Source organism: Choristoneura fumiferana, chromosome 8 (genome assembly GCF_025370935.1).
Source record: "Choristoneura fumiferana chromosome 8, NRCan_CFum_1, whole genome shotgun sequence".
NCBI lineage: Eukaryota > Metazoa > Arthropoda > Insecta > Lepidoptera > Tortricidae > Choristoneura > Choristoneura fumiferana.
Genome location: NC_133479.1, coordinates 19,164,602 through 19,185,088, shown reverse-complemented (window position 1 = coordinate 19,185,088; position 20,487 = coordinate 19,164,602). Strand labels below are relative to the sequence as shown.

Sequence of the window (20,487 nt, the reverse complement as noted above, 5' to 3'; positions counted from 1 at the left end):
CGTTTTTAATTACTTAGTAGCCAGCAAAGGTATACTGGGGGCGTTTTGAATAAAATCTAAAATAGAACTTTTCATTATTTATTATCTTCTAGTATAGCAAGGTGGTTGCGAGAGGCACCTGCCAACCTAATCCAATAATGGCAGTTGCCATGGCGTCTTACATAACTCTCAAAAGCCAAGGTCACTCAAAACAAAGCGGCGGCGGCCGAGCGGAACCCCGGCACATTTCCACGGGAAGTGACGTCAGCTAAGGCGGTTTTCACTCTCGGGGCTATGCGCTCCGGCGGCGCCCACCCACCCGTGTAAACTCGTCTTTAGGTTACACGATACCGTAACCAAGCAGTTTTCTTTTTCAACTGTTACTGTTAATAGGTCAAATACTTGGATGGTTTAAAAATGTATACAATTTTGAATAATCATCATCAAACCAGCCGTAGGACCGCCACTGTTGGACATAAGCCCCCCCCCATATACCTCCAGTTGCCTCTCCAGTTTTCTCGCGGCTCTTATCAGTAAAATTAGGTGTAGCTGCGTTATTTTTTAAGAATGCTATACCTAGTCGCATGGATAACGAGAAAGGATTAAAAAACGTCAGAAACTCAAAAAAATCATTTATTTTCATCCCTAACATTTTTCGTGAGCAAATGATGAGTACTTAGGGTTCCTGTCTTCCACGTGACATCATTAAAGTCAGTAATTATCTAGTATAAGTTAAATATATGTATCTGTTTGTGAATACAACTTTCACGAGTTGCCGTCGTCGGCTGACCCTTGATCTAGGGGTCTGGGGTCAGATCTAGTATAAGAAGTCTAATTACGATTGGAAGATGTCCTCCGCTGTATATGGAAGTTTTTATTCTTGAAGCCTAATGACCACTTTGATTTTATTACTACCAAACATGCTTTGGTTTCTATGACAATGGACTGCATTTTATACTTGTTTTTCATAGTTTTTATTTCTAGACATAATTTATGTACGTTACTTTTTGTTAATAACTCATTAATTACACAAGTAAAAGTATGCGTATCAGTTTTTTTTGCTATAAGTAAAGTCAAGTTTTTCAGATTTTCCAATAGTTAGTTGTCGTTGTTAGTCATAAAAGCAATTATAATGTGCACCATTATTTTATTACCTAGAAGACAGATGTTGATTTTTTTTTCGTAAAATGTTGTAAATTATACTACCTTTTTTACTGTTAGATCTAGACTAGATTTTGGGATTTTACAAAGACGCCGTGGGAATATCGGTATAAAAAGTACCCTTTGTATAATGCCAGTCCTCTAGCTACATTTAATTTAAATCTATCCAACCGTTTAAGCGTGAAAGAGCGACATAATATACACATACATAGAAATATATTCATAAACTTTCGCATTTATAATATTAAGTAGAATAGGATAACCTGGTAACTCCTGCTTACTCACACATCCACATGCACACACACACGAACATCACGCCTGTATTCCCAAATGGGGTAGGCAGAGCACTCGAAACGTACTGCTTACTCTCTGCTACATAATCACGTAATTTCATAATACAAATTTATATTATATACGCAGAACCTGTGCTATTTCTTTACAGTAGCGCCACCATCGGATATCCAATATGTATCAACAGTAATTCCAATTTTGTACGCCGGAAAAAAACCGTGCTTTTAGCTACGTTTGCCAAAACGGTAGACGTGGGATGAATGCCAAGTGGAATGCACATATCGTCATAGATTTAGCATTTGAACTGAAACAATACCATCTTATGTGTGCGTGAGTGGAATTTTATCGCATTATTGTCCACGTTCCGGAGGGTTTTGGGAGGCATGCGTTCGGAGCGCCAAATTTAGATAGAGTAAGCGAGCAGTGTTGTAACTGTACATTCGGCTGTTATTGTTTTTTGGATTGGATTGAATTTATTTATATACTGAAAATGTTATTAATTTTGTTATGATTCTCATTTTGGGCGTTGGTTTATATATGAAAGATTTTGGACTTGATGTATTCACCCTAAAACCTCGTGGCTTGTAACTTCAAAGTTTACTTTCCCTTATTAAAATACTTTACTTACCTGTATGACTCAAAGCCATAAATAAACTATTTATTACGCCTATTCCTACGAATATTCACCTGGGACGTTTCATTCAGTTATTTTACTGTTATTGAATTGGACAGTTATTACCAACCGATGGGCAATAGGTATGTAGAAATAATTATATGCACGTAAAACTAATATTATCACGAGGTCGTTATAGTTTTAAATTTAACGGCGACTTTATACCCGTGCAATAAAGTTTATATGTTTAGAATATAAATAGAAGATTATTATGTACTACTAAAGGAGTGATAAAAAGAAATATTTAAGAAATATCCAGAGTTAAGATTTTATTTGTCAATACAGTCAATCTTTCCTTTGACTCCACAATTAAGGTAGAGTGTATTTATATATGTTTTTAAACGATTTAAATATATTATTAGATTATATAATTATCTTAATAAAAATCTGCCCTGGCTGTTTGTAACTTAAGCCGCCGCACAGATTTTTTTTATTTTATTTAACATTTATAACAGTCAACCCATTGATATTTTTATTGATGATCCTCTGAAACAAATTTATACAGTAATTATGAAAGATCAAGAGATAAAAGTGACGAATTAATTAAGCGCGATGAATCGGAGAGATAAAGCAATTAATGCGGATAAAGGGTTGCGTGGATCGCGCATGCGTTATACTAATTGCGTCATATGTCCGGCTAGGGCTAACAACTATTTGTTTAAAGTTAGACCAGTGGCAACGGACTGGGTTGCGTAAAGTATAGTTTTTTTAACCTACTTCAAAAAAAGGAGAGGTTATCTATTCGGTTGTATTTTTTTTTATGGTAACAACCTCAGAACTCCGTCATTTATTTTATGAACCGATTTGATTTTTTTTTCATCCGTCTAGGAATGCTTTCAATTAGGTCCCATAAACACCAAATCAGGATCTTGATGATTGGATCCTAAGGAAATCGAGGGAACTCTTCAAATATTGTAGGGACAAATGGTAATTTGGATATATATTATATATTTAGTACTAACTCGTGCATTTGCTCTTGAAAACCATCATTTGGTGAAGTGGAACTGATGATGAAGACCACATTTGGCCAACGGAGCTACTACTCAATAACAAGTACTTCACTGGTTGAATTTCAATTACTTTTACACAGTTGCTAAGCAATTTAACCTCATCGTAATGCATATGGTGAAATGGAATGGGTGGTGAAGCACCAGGACTGCTCAATGATGAACGTCTCTGCATCGGAAAAAGCAATTTTTCGTAAAAGGTGACGAGCAGTTGACATTAAACTATTGTATCTTAGATTGTTTACACTAAAAAGCGTGAAAAAAATTATAACAAAAAATTTAACCGACTACAAAAAAAACAATTAAAATAATTTTCTATCAGTCTGAAGTCGGTGCCTCAGCACGAGCCAACAGGAGTGATTGAAGCCCAATAATACTCGTATAGTATGTAGGTGAGGTAGACGACTATAGGTCCACTCTTGCTGGCTCTTGGCACCGACTTCACTGGTAGAAAATGATTTTAATGGTTTATAACTTATACAAGTTGTTTTAAATAAACATACCAACTTAGAAAAGAACTACTAAGAACCACCGCAAGTAACTTGCTTTCACCTCAAAAATCGCATCGGAATAGGTCTACTCGTATGAGAGCACCGAAGCCACAGACAGATAGACAGGCAGACGTACAGACAGACAGACAGACAGCAAACAGACATTATTGTCAAACTTTATATCACACTTGCATTTTTTTTAAACTGACCGTGATTGACCTCTATCTCACCTGATGTGAAGTGTATAATTATGGCGTGAAATACCACAATAAAGGGGTTGCTTGAATGGCAATTAAAGTACATAGTTACTGTACTTGACAACCCTACGCCACGCGCGCACGCAGGGTGCTTGTTAAGTGAATTTCGCCATACACCGTAAGATGAAAATAAGTTATAGCACACGTTTTATTAATGCGTAAGTGTGGTTGTTCGTTAATCGCGCTGCAACTAGTGACTTATATGTACATTCAGCACTGACAAAATGGATTCAGGAACAGTATTTTTTGACTGCCAGCAATATTAATTAATTTTAGTGATAAAATGATAGAAACAGGAGATCGATTCTGAATTAGGGTCACTCCAAAGAATCACATGCGGTGTAAAGGTAAAGGAGATCGTCAAGTAAATCCTATAACATACATACTAACATTTTTTACTTTAAACCTTCGTAAAAAATCAGGTTTTGGTTATAGTTTATTTATAGGTATGTTGCTGATTATATTTCTTGTACATAAATTTGTTATTGCTCTAATCTGGAATGCAACACTTGCTAAGATATGTTCCTTACTCTTTCGATTGTCAAGGTTGCCTGGAAGAGATCGACCTTAAGCGATAAAGCCGTCTACTGCTTATCTTGTTATCTGTAACTGCTTAATATAATTGTCGTGTTCAATAAAGACCCATTGTTGATATAAATTTAAAAATATGATTGAATAGAAGTTTTACACGTGACTTCATTCTTATAAAAATGCTTAGGTTTATAACAATAAAATTTAAATACCAGTTTTATTTTGTTCTTATAATAACAGGTCAGTTTTTTTTCGAATCGAACCTAAATTCAAACCAATTAGCGATATTCTGGCATTGTTTCAAGTTTTATAAATATTCACAATGCAATTATGTAGTTTCGAAAAGATAAAAAAAAACTTAGGTCATGTTTGTGAAAAAGGCGAACAAATTGCCTGTGTCTTTGAATTAAAGCGGATACAGGTAATTATATAAATATAGAAAAATATAAAGTTATTTGTATACACCTATTCCTTGTATTCTATATCTTTTAAACTTTTACTATTAGTTAGATAATTTTTCACCGAAAGTTTAAATATATCTTATATATACAAACTCACATAAGTACGCAAAATTTTAGCTCAACTATATAATAAAAGATGGTCCAAAACCAACAATCGTTTACAAATTTTGAAACCACAGCTCGCAACCTACTAAAGTTGCAAATGAAATAAACCTCGTAAAAAATAAATTGCAAAATCAAAAACCTTGAAAAAGGACCAACAAAATAGACATGCATACTATCGAAAAACATAACCGTCCTTCTGGCTTTCGGGTAAAAAGATCAGAATTCAACACTTAAGAGTCTCAACACGCACCGCTAGCTAGCACTTATTTGCATGTCCATGCGCTTGCGCATAAATAACCGTTGGGCAAGGCGCACCGCGCGACGTCGCTAGTGCTGCGACCTACGACCCCTAACCTCTGCCAGTTACGATATTATTCATTTATTGCCGCGTTAATTTACGAGGTTTAGCGACATCTAGTGGCAGAGGGATGAGTTATATTGCTTGGCGACATCTAGTTGCGGTTGTATGGAAGTAAAGGATGTCTAACCGCATGTTTTTTATTACCAGTAAATTGTATTCATAGGTATTGGACTTGGAGGAAAATAATAAATAGATAATTATATTTTGTTGTTACGCACGATACTTTTATAAATTAGTTTAGTTTTTTTTTACTCGACTGGATGGCAAACGAGCAAATGGATCTCCTGATGATAAGAGATCACCACCGCTCATAAACATGTGCAACACCAAGGGTATTGCAGATGCGTTGCAATCTAGAGGCCTAAGATGGGATACTTCGTGTGCCAGTAATTTCACCAGCTGTCTTACAATACAATGACTCTTTATTGTTGTACACCAGAAATAGTAAACGATACAGAAAACAGGTACATAGAGAGAAAATTACAAGGGAAGCAATAGGCGGCCTTATCCCTTAAGAGGGATCTCTTCCTGGCAACCTTTTTTACAGAACGAAGAAAGGTCTAGTTTACAGCAAACAACAAAAAAAAATCAACAAAAATACATCTACACATACATATATCGTACATATAATACACATATAAAATAAATAAATAAACAATGATAAATCTAATTAAAAAAAGTTATTTTTTGTGCAATTAATAGTTCACATATATAAATTCTTATAGTAAAGCAAACGTGTGTAAATACTAAATGCCATAATAATGAAATACTTAATGCAAATTTTACGCAAGGGAGATAAAAAAGTAACGACTAAGTATTTCGCAAAAGAGACTTTTGACAGAGGACGCTTTATTTACTGGAAAGTAGACTTTGCGATCAAGTCAACAATCGGATACACAATGTGCATAAGATTAAGTGTAAGTATTAAAAAAAGAGCCATAATATTAACTACAGTATTTCAGATTTGCATTAAATTTGATCGTAGATGCTTAGGGTTGTCAACTACAATTAAAAAGTAACATTTGAAGTTTAAAAAACACGATAACTCTTTATAAAAACAAGACATTAAAGCCGAGCAGCGAGAACATTCGTGAGCTGTATGTTCGTCGTTTAGACTACGAGTACACAGGACACCCCAAAAAGCAGGAGAAGTCAAAAAACAGACATGTGTTGGCAAAATAAGACAGTTGGTAACCCTGTTGTAGTAGCAATTTGAGTGTGTCACAAATTTCATGTTTCCTTATTCACATTGTTATTAATGAAACAAAATGGAAGGGAAGTGCTAATTTATATTGTCTTTACGTGTTAATAAACATAAAATTTATTTAGTAATTTTAGCAATTTCATTTACTTGCTTCTGCCTCTTTGCATGGAAAGAATTCAACTATTAATAATAGTGGCGACTGTTTAAAATATGGTTGCTAATTATATATGTCTGTTTGACTGTTTCTTGCACTAGCTATTTAATTATATGGCGAGTTAGATTTATTGCTGGCAGCCATTACCTACACTACACTACTATACTTTGTACGCCTTTGTATTTAATAATAGAATATGTTTTACAACGTACTTCATTTTAAAAGTAACCTCATGAATAGCTCTGTCGATGTTCTTTCATGCCTAATACTACCGTCTACAGAAAAGACACATACGACATCTTGCTCTGAAAACAAGTTACAAATTCAGATACGTCTTTATAAAATGATTCTGAATATAGATGCAACTTGATTTCGGGGACAATGTTAGATATGCCCTTTTTCAGTCTACAGAATGCGTTTGATCATAATCACGTCTGAAAATGAGAAGGTTCTCAATTTGACTGCATTTTCTTACGCAAGTAGGTACAGTCGGTTTCCTAACTCATGTATCCACCTTTTCATACAAGTTGCATAGAAAAGTGGATACCTATGTATGTCAGGGCACCGACCGTACCAGAACATCATTACTGTATAGATGGTTTGGGAAGTGGGTTTCTCAAGTGTAATCTGCATAAATGTTATCAAAATCAGTGACCAAATTGTACTTTTATTCACATTTGAAGTCGGATAACATTTTAGGAAAAAATATTAAATTTACGGTAGTACAGTCGTTATCATAAACATCGTAACTGGGAAGGTCAGCCTACATACGCTACGATAATGTAGCATTGATTGTCAACAGCATTAAAAGTCAAAATTGTTGAAAATTAATATATTTTTTATGCCAGATGGTTGGCGTTATAATAGCGGATGTACATTTGCCATCTTTTGCAACTTTTAGAATGGACGAAACGGCTATCGGCGTGGTCACGAATAGGCGCGATCTGCGGCGCAGCGATCGTTTTTTCCGTCCATTGCGCGTGTTGCTGTAAACATTATTCAGCTAGCCTCTCGGCCGCGCAATGAAGATAAAATGCCCTCCGCGTGGCCGATAGCGCTCCGTCGTTCCAAGCCGAACGCACTTAGCGATTGACGTTCACTATAGCCATAAAAATCTAAACCAAAGATTTACCACACGCCGTAAATACTATTTGTCACTAAACCGCTTATTACCGTAACCGTAACAAGCATTTAGTATCGTGATGTATTACAAAGTAGAGCTCATAAAGGCTCAGCGTCATTACGGGATCATAAAGTAAGAGTAAAAGCTTGTAGCGCATTTTCTGGCCATTTTGTTGCGTTTTACCTACCGCAGTGCGCTATTGATCGAGGAATGTAATGTACATTGGGTAGGGAAACAGAGAATATGAAATCTTCTGATAGGTTTCAAAAGTTGTTGAAGATAGTCAGTATTGATCACATATCTAATAATAAGAGGAAAAGATCGGTTATGTTATGCAAAATCTTGTATTCTCAACCGCTAAGTTTTTTTTATATAACGTAAATGAAGACCAAATATGTAGTTTTTGAGATTTTTTATGGGAATTATTAAAAGTTAGTTAAAAGTAAGTTTAAACTAACCCCCAACTAGTACATTTGCTGGAAGCGATGACATTAAATATATCTGTTAAAGTCTTGTTAAAATTAAATTTCATTCCTCAAAACATTCCACTGTCGTTAATATTTGCAATTCTAAGTTACCCCAGTTAGTGCATCCTAGAATGCCCCCTGTAGTTTTATTTCAGACCTTAAAGCTGGAGATATGATACAAACTTCAATTCAATTATAAAACGTTAGTTCTATCCCGATTCATTCTAAAGGCGAAGCAATTAGTTTGTGAATGAAATAACGCCGGTTATTCAGTTACTACACTTCAGTTCCAAGCGTGCATTTTATTGGTTTAATATGCTCTGGTTTACTTAATTTTAACTGCTACTGTTAACAACTATTAAAAGCCTACGACGGGTTTAGTTAAAGCTACCGATTCACTGTCATGCGGTGAGTTATAAAGGTTAGTGGTTTATATAATATGTTTGGAAATTAATATGCAATATTTCAGCAGTTTGTTACGACAGTTTAACTAAACACTCCTGTTAATGTTTTTAGATATTATTAATTATCCACATATTGGTACAAGTTTCTTCCAGTCCATTCGACTTGACGGTCTTTCTGAAAGCGCTGCAGGTAGTATGGGAAAAGTGACAATGACAATGTAAAATAACTCTTTGCGGACTGCTTATAAAATTAACGGGTTGATCTCAGAAAGTCTAGAACGTAATTCGAAAAGTTTTGGTTTTGATGTCCAAAGTGTACGGCGTAATAAGTGTGACTATAATGTTAAATTTAAAAGTCCAATATAAAACCTTTATAGGGATGTAAAGTACTCCTGATTTATTTTTAAACGCCTTATTTGTGATTTTATTTATAAACTAACAACCCTTCCTATATTACCACTAAATTGAATTTCTTAATTGTGGAGTTTTGACGAGGTACAAAAAAACTAGATAGCAGTGAATAGATGGCTTTAGCGAATCATAAGCTTGGTTTGAATTAATCAATCTACAATTAAAGAGCCGTACGAGGGATATAAATTGTAAAGCTCGCTTTTAATTAGAATCTTTGGCTACTTCTGAAATGCCGATTAATAGATTGAGTGTTGCAAGTCCTAAAACATCTTATTAAATGAAGATGTCGCAGCATTAAAACGTGGTAAACAAGATATGCGACATTTCCCGTTCGGATCAATCCCACGCTTAAATCATAAAAGTTTTTAATTCAAGAAAAAACTTTTTATACCGCGTTATCGCGTTAACAGCGTGTGAAACCAATTTATATCCAACTTAAGTGTTCCAAAAATTTTACGTGTCATTAATTAATTTTATAAACAATTTTGCAGGTTCATTTGCCTGATAAATAGTTGCTACGCTCGTACCGGACTTGGCCAATCAGCTAACGTACACAAACAGGCGTGAGAACACCATAGATGTCGTAGATAACTTTTATTTTGACCTCAGCAACGGTAGTACCAACCATCATAACTTTACCAAAAAGTAATCCATACTCAAAGTAATCTCAACCTTGGCTGCTACGCCGTTAGTTCAAAACATTAAAAATCATTTTCAAAAATAGAACACTGATGTACCATAGAGAACGCGAGCGCTTGTCATCCCTCATTTGCGTTCGGAAGCAGTGACCTGTGCGGCTCTCGAGATGTTTTGATTGCGGCTGACATTCGAATACAATCGATTATTCGAGTTAGCGATCATTCGACTAACGTGATTCGATTGCACTCGCTTTTCAGCCATCAATCAGCGGAAGCGATTTTTGGCAGTCCTCCGAGATGAATGGAGTCGTATATCATCGATGTGCTATGACTTTTAAGATTGTGAGAACCAATTTAGTGAGTGCAGCAGCTGAATGCTGTTAAGAGATGATTACGTTGGATGAAATGACGTCAATATTTTGTGTAGGACATATACAAGGTGTTAATTAAATAACTGAAAACCAGAAAGTAGTTGGCTCAGTCTCGAAAGTAGAATCGATTTCACTATGTTTTGAATCAGGTTGTGTTTGCATTTTTAAATCCCTTTTTTATTGTGCCCAGTATAAAAATTACAAATGCAACATGCGCCTATTAAATGTTTTGGCGAGGTTTCATAATATTTAGATAATTTAATACTGGCCGTTTTGCTGTCTGTTTGATTTTCTTCTTAAAACGTCATAGCGCAAATGACAAATACAAGTTATGAGTGTAGAGCAAGTGTAAAGTTAGAAATCAAGTAGAGTTACAGACTTAACAGAAGACTCGGACATTTTTTTAAATAATGAAAGTATTTGAAAATAAATGTAATCAACTAACTTTAAAGGAAACTATATTTTTGGGGTGTCTGAGGTTTCAGTTATTTAATTAACAACCTTGTAGTTATACTAAAGGACTTTAAGATAATTAAAAAAAAATAGTAGTGAACAAGCAAATGTGTTGGCAGCCTGAGGGTTCAAATAGAATAGCTTATTGCCAGTAATTTCACTAACAGTCTAAATGTTCTGTCTAACCTTAGAGCTTACCGGAGAAAGGGCGAGCCGCCAGACGGGCCTACCGAAAAAACGGTAGGTAACCTCTGTCTACCCGCATTTTCTTTAGTCTACCCGTGATATCGTTTGATACCCTGTTTTATTTCATATTACATTTTTTTTTGGTAACATTTATCAATAATTCAATGTTGGATGTTAAAAATTCTAATTCAGTACACTTATTGTTAAATAACCCAAGTTTTAAATAGACACAAAAATTTTTTGCTGTACAGTTTACTCGTAGTAGTGTCGAAATATTAGGAAGGAGAAAAAATACGTTAAAAATAATAGTAATGGTTTTTAAACTGCTAACGTATTTTAATCTACAATACTACTATAGACCAATAAAATTGTCCTCGCACTTAGATCATAGCCTACTTTATATCACAGGGAGCCTCAAATACCGCATATATTATGCAATACTAATCGAACAGTACGCGGACGGTGCGCGTGCGCAAGGCATCCCAATGAGCTGGCCACAGGCAAGACAGGACAGTGCGTTGGTTTTGTTTCGTACTTGGATAGAAAGACTTTTGTATGGTAGTAAAAATTTAAATATTAAACTATCGGCACCGACGGAGGCGATCGGATAGTTGGTTAGAAACCCTGATTAGCTTGAGGTTCCAGATTTGACCCTTGGATTATTGTAACTATGAGTTAACTAAAAAATCAAAATCCCGATTTTTTTAAAGGCCTGCTTTAAGAAACTTACTAGCCGCGGGAATTATGCAATTTTCGGGGATATTAATCTATATCCCTCCTTCCCAAGGTTTCGAGCTATCTACTTACATACCAAATTTCCTCTAATTCATATTTATAAGATATCCCTATGCAATGACGGCCTCACGGTCCCACGAATACCAGCGCTGGCTCTCGAGCCGGCATTATGCTGAGGTATTTTCTTTCTTTCTTCTTTCTAAGGTTTTTATTGGAAGGTATAAGTTTCTGCTAGTCAAATCATTTTGAACTCAAGCTTTTACACAGACATCTCTTTAGTTCTCTTGCGCATCTTCTCACTCTGATTCGACCTACAGACACCCTTCGAGCACTTTTCTTTCAACGTAACTTCTATTCCATGGTGTGATTTACAATAGACCATGTGATAATAAAACCGTTTAAGACAGTGCACTGTTACATTTGGTTTGCCACCGGCACGCTCCAATAAGTCGGTGAGCCAATGGCGACAGTTTCAACAGACAATGCCGAATTAAACATACTATTTGCATCACTATTTTATTAGATGGCCCGTATTTATATTCGGTCGCAAAAAGACTTACGATTTTACGAGTGTTCTATTGATTGTTTTAGTTTTACTGGTTTGGAGAGACAAACTTACTCTTTTTTTTTATTCGACTGGATGGCAAACGAGCAATGGGTCTCCTGATGGTAAGAGATCACCACCGCCCCATAGACACCTGCAATACCAGGGGGATTGCAGATGCGTTGCCAACCTAGAGGCCTAAGATGGGATACCACAAGTGCCAGTAATTTCACCGGCTGTCTTGCTCTCCACGCCGAAACACAACAGTACAAGCACTGCTGCTTCACGGCAGGATTAGCGAGAGAGATGGTGGTAGCAATCCGGGCGGACCTTGCACAAGGTCCTACCTCCTGCAAACTCTAGGGGAAGTTGCCTTGAATTTAATTTGTTTTTAGGTTAACTCAATAGGAAAAACGCAACCCCTATAGGATCACTTTATCGTCTGTCTGCCATGACTCTTTTTCTCAGGAACGAGTGGAGGTCACCCCAGCCTATACGTCCCACTGCTAGGCACAGGTCTCCTCTCATAAAGAAAGGGCTTGGGCCGTAGTTCCCACGCGGGCCCAGTGCGGATTGGGAACTTCACACATACCGTTGTCTTCGCAGGTTTGTGCAGTTTTTCTCATGATGTTTTCCTTCACCGTTAAGGTCGTGGTAAATTTCAAATGTAATTTTGCACATGGGTTTAGAATAACTCAGAGGTGCGAGCCGGGGCTTGAACCCACGATCCTCTGTTTGAGAGGCGATAGGTCAAACCACTAGGCCATCACGGCTTCATAGATAGGTAGGTGCATGGGGTCATAGGTAGGTATTCAGGTCTGAAACCTCTTGAAGTAGTGAAAAAAACCTAACTTTTAAGTAGTTTTTATTTTATTGATATAACTATTTATTGATTTGATGGTAAGTGACCGACACCCATGTAACTAATTACGTTTTGTTTGGATATGGGTCAGCTTTAAGAATAGAAAATGGAGAATATAAAAAGTATAGTTTCAAATGAGTTAGCATTGTAGTGGTGATAATTTAGTTCTGTGTTATTAGCTTTTTTTAATAAGAATCGGTATAACTTGACACCAATTGACCTAATCCCAAAGTATGCAAAGCTTGTGTTACAGACTAGCCAATGGATGACAGAACAAACTTAGCTACATAATAACCACTCGTGAACAAACATTCGTATTTTCCGTACAAAATATCTGCCCATGTCGTGTTCGAATCCTAACCATGTCAGACATAGAAAATTAGTTAAAAATAATAATTAGGCCAAGGTATTGACAAGCAATTAGAATTAACTCAATTATCATCATGAACCCAATCAATTACAGCAAATCGGAAACCATTCGGAGATAATGCAAATAAGCATTTCAGTGTTCAATGACTTGATTAATTCATCAATAACCGTAATAAGTAATTAAAGTAGCTATAAGCAGCACAGATATTTGAAAGCCGCCTCGAGTCTGTACGCAGTCGATTGCGATGCCGACTATCGACTGAATCGAATCGATTATCACCGACCGTTGCCAACAAATAGGTATTGTTTCAATGTTGCATCAAATCAACCGGGTTTTGATCTAGTTTTTTAATTACGTTTTTTACCACAAGGTTGTATAAGCAAGGGCGATTTGGGAAATTGAATTCGTAATTAGTGACTATTTTCTTGTTTTAGTTTAATTCAGCGAAATGATAATTATCTTAATATTGAGTAATACATGTAAGTGTAATTGGTGTAATTAGTTAATATTTCTAAATCCTATTCTGAAAGCTAAAACACTTACTCCTCTTTTTTATAAACTTAGCTTTATTTAGACTGTTCGGGCAGTTAAGGAATTTCTTATTGTTAGTGTAAAGTCTTTACCTAAGTATATTTATTCTATGCTTAGGGCCACCTTAGGGCGCACTATCTGTCATCTTATGCATGCGTATTATATAGTTTATTTATATTTTCCTGCGTATTAATCTACTCATATTTTATTAAATATACTGTAACGGATAACTCACGTCTTAAATCGAGTTAAGCTTGACATGTTTCGGGCTAATCATCACACATCATAGGTAGGTATACTCGTATCATACAATATGAGTGAGTCTCACGGTAGTTTCATGTTCAAAATACTCATATTTTGTTGTGAATGTCTATTTGATGTATTTTAGATATTGCTGTTACCTGCTGTAAATATCACCACTTGTTAGAATCTACTTCTTACTGCTTTATATTGCAAAAAATGCCTGAACGAGATCGAACCTAGTAGTATTTTTTTTTATGTACCACTGTTTTCTATTTTTCACACATTGATTTTGTTTGGTTTTCATATTTTTCATACAAATCATATCGCCTTTAGTCGTGAAAATCCTTATCTTTGCTGGATAACTTTTCACTGCCACGGTTAAAACTTATTTAAATAGCCTTTATACTAGCGTTTAAAATGGAATAAATGAAGAAAAGAAAAGAAAAACTTATAGGCCATTAATAGTAACAATTTATATCCCACGCCTTACTGATCGCTGCTTCAAATAAAACAGCCAAAGTTGAATTCGCGCACTTCGGGTTCCGTGGCAATTTAAAAGCAATTAAGTTTATATTTCACGGCTGGATTGTATCATCCCTGACTCTTACAGCCTTGAGAGGAGGCATGTGCTGATATGGCGATGATAACCTCCACGCGTCCTGAGAAATAAGTATTTGGTAAAAAATTCAATTTGCATACAAGCTTTTTTTGCTGCCTGTACTTTTTGTTGACTGTACTTGTATTGTCACCCAAACTACATTTGCATACAAAATTTCAAGTCGATGCCATTAACCGCTGAGGACTTCCGTCCTGTGGAAACGATCCTGGCCGGACTACCAGGATGTCACTACCAGATTATTGTATTGTCACGTAATTTACATAACTACTGGAAGTTGGTCAAATTTAACTTGCAATATTTGATTACAGACAGACAACGGGACAGGTGAAAGTAAATCAAAGCTTGTAAAAGAAGGTTCTATTTTTGTCGAACTACCTACGGAACCCTAAAAAGCACCATCTAAAGCCGCTTAAGAAAATCGCCAACCGCAATCGTTAAACGGCGGCCGATCGCGAACAAAGGCGGTCCAATTAATTAACTTACATTAGAGTCTTTTAAACCTCTTTGTTTCCATTGTCCGGTGACAAATAGCGCGGCGCTCTTTCAACTACTGTTGCCGTTGCCCGCCACAAAGCGGCGCCACCGGCGACACAATGCGATTACACACACAGATAATTCTTTCCAGAAACTTTTAAAAACAAATTAGAAGCCATGATTTATGGTGCGTTACGACAGAACTCAGCCGGAATATTTGTTTCCGTTCGGTCGGTCGCGTGCTTTACCGCAATTTGTATGTGCTCCAAATTGGAATATAATTCGTCCGTGCGACCGTTTGCTTATCAGGGATCGGTTAGTAAACGTCTTCAGTGGTTATATTTAGTCTGAATATGTAATCTTTGGGAACATCTTGTCATTGAAGAGATCGACATCTTAGCAGCGTCGTAACTATTCAATTCCCACCGTATTTATTGTCATCATGTCAGCCGTAGAACGTCTACTGCTAGCCTTAGGCCTTCCCCATAGAACTCCAGTTCTTTCGGTTTTAACTAAGTCATCCGACCATCTCATTAGTAGACGCCGTACGCGGCGCTTCCGAATCCGCGGTCTCCATTCGAGACTTTTCATACAGTATTGCCATGATTTTAACGTGTTGTCAATAAGACAAGTATAGCTAAATATGCATTCGAAGACACACCTAACTCATGCCAATAATGGTACCGGTAAAACGGGGTAACTTTACAATGCAGGGGCTACTTTGGAAAACAGTTTTTACGCCATGTCCTTATTTTTGAGACCATCTGAGGCAGTGAAATGACTACCTTCATAAACTACCTAACTTTTTACTTCATTTGCTCATTCGAGCTATGAATATTTGCGTTTCCATAACCATGTTATATCTATCAAAGTACCCCCAAAATTTCCTAAAGTAACCCCAGTTTACGGTCCTCTGAATATTTGGTTGCTTAAAAAAATATCCACGTCGCGCTACTGCATTTAAGGTACTCTATTTTTGCTCGTCGAATAGGCGAAAACAACTGTAAATATCCGAGCTAAAGTGAATACTACTATAGATACTTAATTTATAACAAAGATTGCAGCACAATGTTAAAGTTCACTTACATTAATTAGCAAACAAATGGTAACTCATCAGGCCAACCTTCCAAGTTAGCAACGACCCCGCGAACCGCTACCACCGGTCGCAAATTCACTCCGCCCTCACCGTGAACTCGGCTAGAACTCGTTCGTGACGCAACTAGAGCTGTTCACACGTTTTTGCCGCGGCGGCCGCCATCAATCACCCAGCCATTACACTAACTGCCGCCAGCGGTCGCTTTTTGTTTTAATTCTGCCCTTTGTAGAGAATACGAATTTTCTTTAAGTGTTTAAATCTGGAGTAGCGTAATGAGGGCTATCGTTTTTTGTCTCACTAGATGGCGCACTGTTGCGTGAGGTTTTTAAGTATGGCTTTCAAAGTCTGTTATACGGGCGTGAAAACAAAGTTTAGATTAAAATCATATTTAATACACCTTAAAACCGTGCCATAAAAATATCGAGCATGCCACAGTGTTGCATAGTCCCCGTTTTGTTCGGAAAAAAGGGAGGACAAAGGTTTCCGAAAGACAAAACTGTCTCAAAACACAGACATTCATTGCCCCGGAACGCATATTTGCCATAATTAATTTCAGATATTGCAAAATAGTCACAAAATTATTCTAATTATAAATAAACCCGCGTCGCTCACCCAAAAACTATGAGATTTGACATTTCGGAGACCTCACGCTACACTAGCGCCTCTAGAGGCGAATTCATACGCGATAGCCCTCATTGTGTAAGAATGGGCTTTCTATAATAGTTTTTTTGTTTTGACAATAGATATGAGTATTCGTTGCATTTAAGTTTGGACGTAACATTGTTTGTCATTTTAAAGTGGTAGTTTGAAATACGAACTTTTACAAATTTGAACAGAAAACCACTATGACTTCACTACAAAGCTCAATTATCGAATCAAAATTATCGACGTAATATTTTTAAAATGTTCGTGTGCAAAAACGCAATAATGAAAGACTCCTTTTCAAAATGAAACAAATCTTTAGGTACATTATTTGTTCAGCATACTGTTTCCACTGGCAAATACTGGCCGTATGAAATGTCTCTTAAAATAAAAACAAAATTACAAAAATAGAACGCCAAAGGCCTAATAAGTCCAAATAGGAGCCGAGCGTATCCAGCCAGGACTTGATGGCAAGCGATGCGAGTGCTTTTATAAATTCATTGTACATTGCGCAGGTTGCCAGTGACCTTGTACAGGGTGAACTTATTCACCGCGCAATGGATAGGGAACTTCTCATTGCGTCGCTGGCAGCGTGTAGCCGCGTAGTCGTCGAGTGCTGAATAGCGCCCCAGCGCACGCGCATCTCCATACAAACGACGCGCATTCTGCTAATTGTCGACAAATTGATCGCGATGCAGCTTTGTATGGATAATGGAAGAGTTGTTTATGTTATCGACTAAATTGGGAGGAACTTTAATTCATTTTAAATTATTTCTCTACATTTTATAGATGTTGTTGTGAACGGAGATTTGATTTTAGGTTCAGAAAAATATGCTTTTAAAATGAAACATAATTCAACGAACGTTTTGTAATCAAGAAAATAAAGTAATAAATATTTATGTTGGTAATTTTATTTAGTACCTAACTGGTGCCTAAAATCAAATTCAAATCTCGTCATCTCAAAAAAAATATTTTCTTCTGTACAATAAAGAGTTAACATTTATTTATTTATTCCAACAAAAAAATACAGCATTACAGTTAAACACCAATGCGCTGTAAAATTCAAATTATACAAAACGAAAAGACAAAATACATTTAAAAAAAAAACTGAATAGTTAGGGATTTTTGAACGTCATTTTCGTCGCTACCCTAAGATGACGGAACACCACACCCTCCGGCCAGAAGTCGGAGCGCAGGAACATACATACATAACCTTTTGTTGAGCAGACTGTATCTCACTTGATGAAGAATGTAGTTGAGGCTAAAAGATGAGATACCAAAAAACTCAATTCGACCACTTGAAGTAGGTAAAGATTTGATTGCAAACATACCCATCGCTAACCGTGGTGGCCTAGTGGTTTAAACTATGGATTTTCAAGCAGAGGATTATGGGTTCAAATCCTGGCTCGCACCTCTCAGTTTTTCGATATTCATGTGCAAAATTAAAATTTTAAAATTTACTACGAGCGCTACGATTCTGTATGGAAGAATACATCGTGAGTAAACCTGCACAAACCCGCGAAGCAATTCAATGGCATGTGTGAAGGTCCCATTCCGTACTGGGTCCGCGTGGGAACTACGGCCCGAGCCCTCTCTCATTCTGAGAGGAGGCCTGTGCTCAGCCGTGGGACTTACATAGCCTGGGTGATGATGATGATGAAGATACCCATTGACATCCGGACTGGTGAACAGAATTGATATTAGCAGTTTAGTTTTGTTTGTAGCCCCATGATATTTATTTATTTATAGCAGTATTTTCAAACCTTATTTCATGACACTACCCCTTGATTATGAAGAAATATTCCGAGACCCCCCCACCCGTTGCTTTTTTTCATGTATTTTATTTTGTGACAAATATTATTAGTTAGCGTTTCCTTAATAAATATTTTTAAGCTAATTGTTTTTTTTTTACTGAAGTTGTTTTCCCAGCAACTAAGGGGTCCCAGGGGGTCGCGACCCACAAGTTGAAAAACACTGATTTATAGTAAACTATCAAGATGTGACAGACCATTACCGGTATCGCAATGATCGGCTAAGGCCGGTCATGGTGTCCGCGCATTGGCCAACCGGCGCCGGCGCAGCGCCCGGAAAATGACGGCGAAATATCGAAATTGACGGCTTTTGGACAACAGCTTCCCTTGATAACTTGTGATCGAAATGCGAGAGGGACAGTGCTTTACAATACATATTTGGCTGTATAATGAACATACATAACACAGTAAGAAATAGAGAACGCACATAATATATGTACAAAATTCGTAAGGTTTGTAGCTTTAAATTTGATTATATTGCTCATTAAGGTAAAAAAGGTAAAAGTTTAAAAAAAATAACATTATCAGGAAAAACCTTTTTTTAATGAACTAAAAGAATTACTTTGCTCACCTGCGACCTCTCTCTCTCTTGCACTCTCTCTTCTCTTCTCTTTTTCACTATTTGCGCGAGAAAGTCGCGGGTGAGCAAAGAAATTCTTTTAGTTTACTGATATGGACTTCCGCAAAGTAACGCCTGATTCAATAAATTATATAAAACCTTTTTTTATTAAAAAAGCGAACACAAAATCATTTTTTAAATCTCTGTTTTTAAGTCTCTATTTTTTAAAATCACTTGAGATATTGTTTAATACATTTCAAATCTGACTCATCGCAAAATGGGCACAAAAACACACGTGAAAATTAGGGGCATTTTTTTTCTGACGAAGAAATACTTGCCTCAAAAAAATCTAGTTAAAAAAACCCCAAACTTTTCTGTTCTTTTATTCTAATAAATCTTACGTGATTTTGGCATGAAATAAGGGGCCATCGAAGGATATCACAAAGTAAAAAAACGATCGAAAATATCAAGTGGTTCACGCACGCCCTAAACGGAACCCTAATAAAGGTCTAACCCCTAAGCAGGTCAATGTTCAGCATTCAGTCCCCACAATGCGCTAGGTTTTTAGTTTCCCTTGCAACATTCTATTGTTCTGATCCACTTGCGCTCATACAAATTGCGGGTCCACTTAGTGACGTAACCCTAATGTGATTTAAGGAAATAGGGTATTGTGAAACCGTTTGTATTGAGGTAAGCTGCTTGTTTAGATATTTGCATTATAAACATGGACGGTAATTTGGTTGGAGCTACGTTGGCGAAATATTGCCCGTGTTTCTTTATGTATAATATTTATATGGAACGAGATTTGCAAGGTACTAATGTACTGGATTATGAAGAAATTTCTTAATATTTGCGTATTTAAAAAAATATCTTGGGTGTTTTTATTTTGTATTTATATAGAACACGCCTGGATATAGGATAGCTTTTATCCCGGAAAATCATATATTGCCTGCGGTACAGCGATCCTCAGACGTAGTCGCGGCCAAAAGTATTTTTTAACATCAAATCGTCGCATTTAAGTCCCGGGTTTAATAAGAAGTATGAGTGCAAATCGTGAAAGTTTAAAACAATAAATAAAATAGTTAACCAATCTAATTAGCATATTGTAATAACATTGATTAATTACGTGCTTCATTAACCACAACCATAACAATAGTGAAATCTAAATCACGATTAGAAACCGGCGAGCCATTAGGAAACATAAATATGTTCCTAAGCATCCAAATTACGGAAACGCACTACTTTAAGGATCGGTCTATTTAGTTCGTAGCAG

The 20,487-nt window shown here is 36.5% G+C and overlaps 1 protein-coding gene across 3 annotated transcripts in view; it reads right to left on the bottom strand.

Moving 5' to 3' along the window:
- LOC141430698 (uncharacterized) overlaps positions 1-20,487 on the bottom strand; it is a 100,379-nt gene that overhangs the window by 2,255 nt on the left and 77,637 nt on the right. The window lies entirely within an intron of this gene.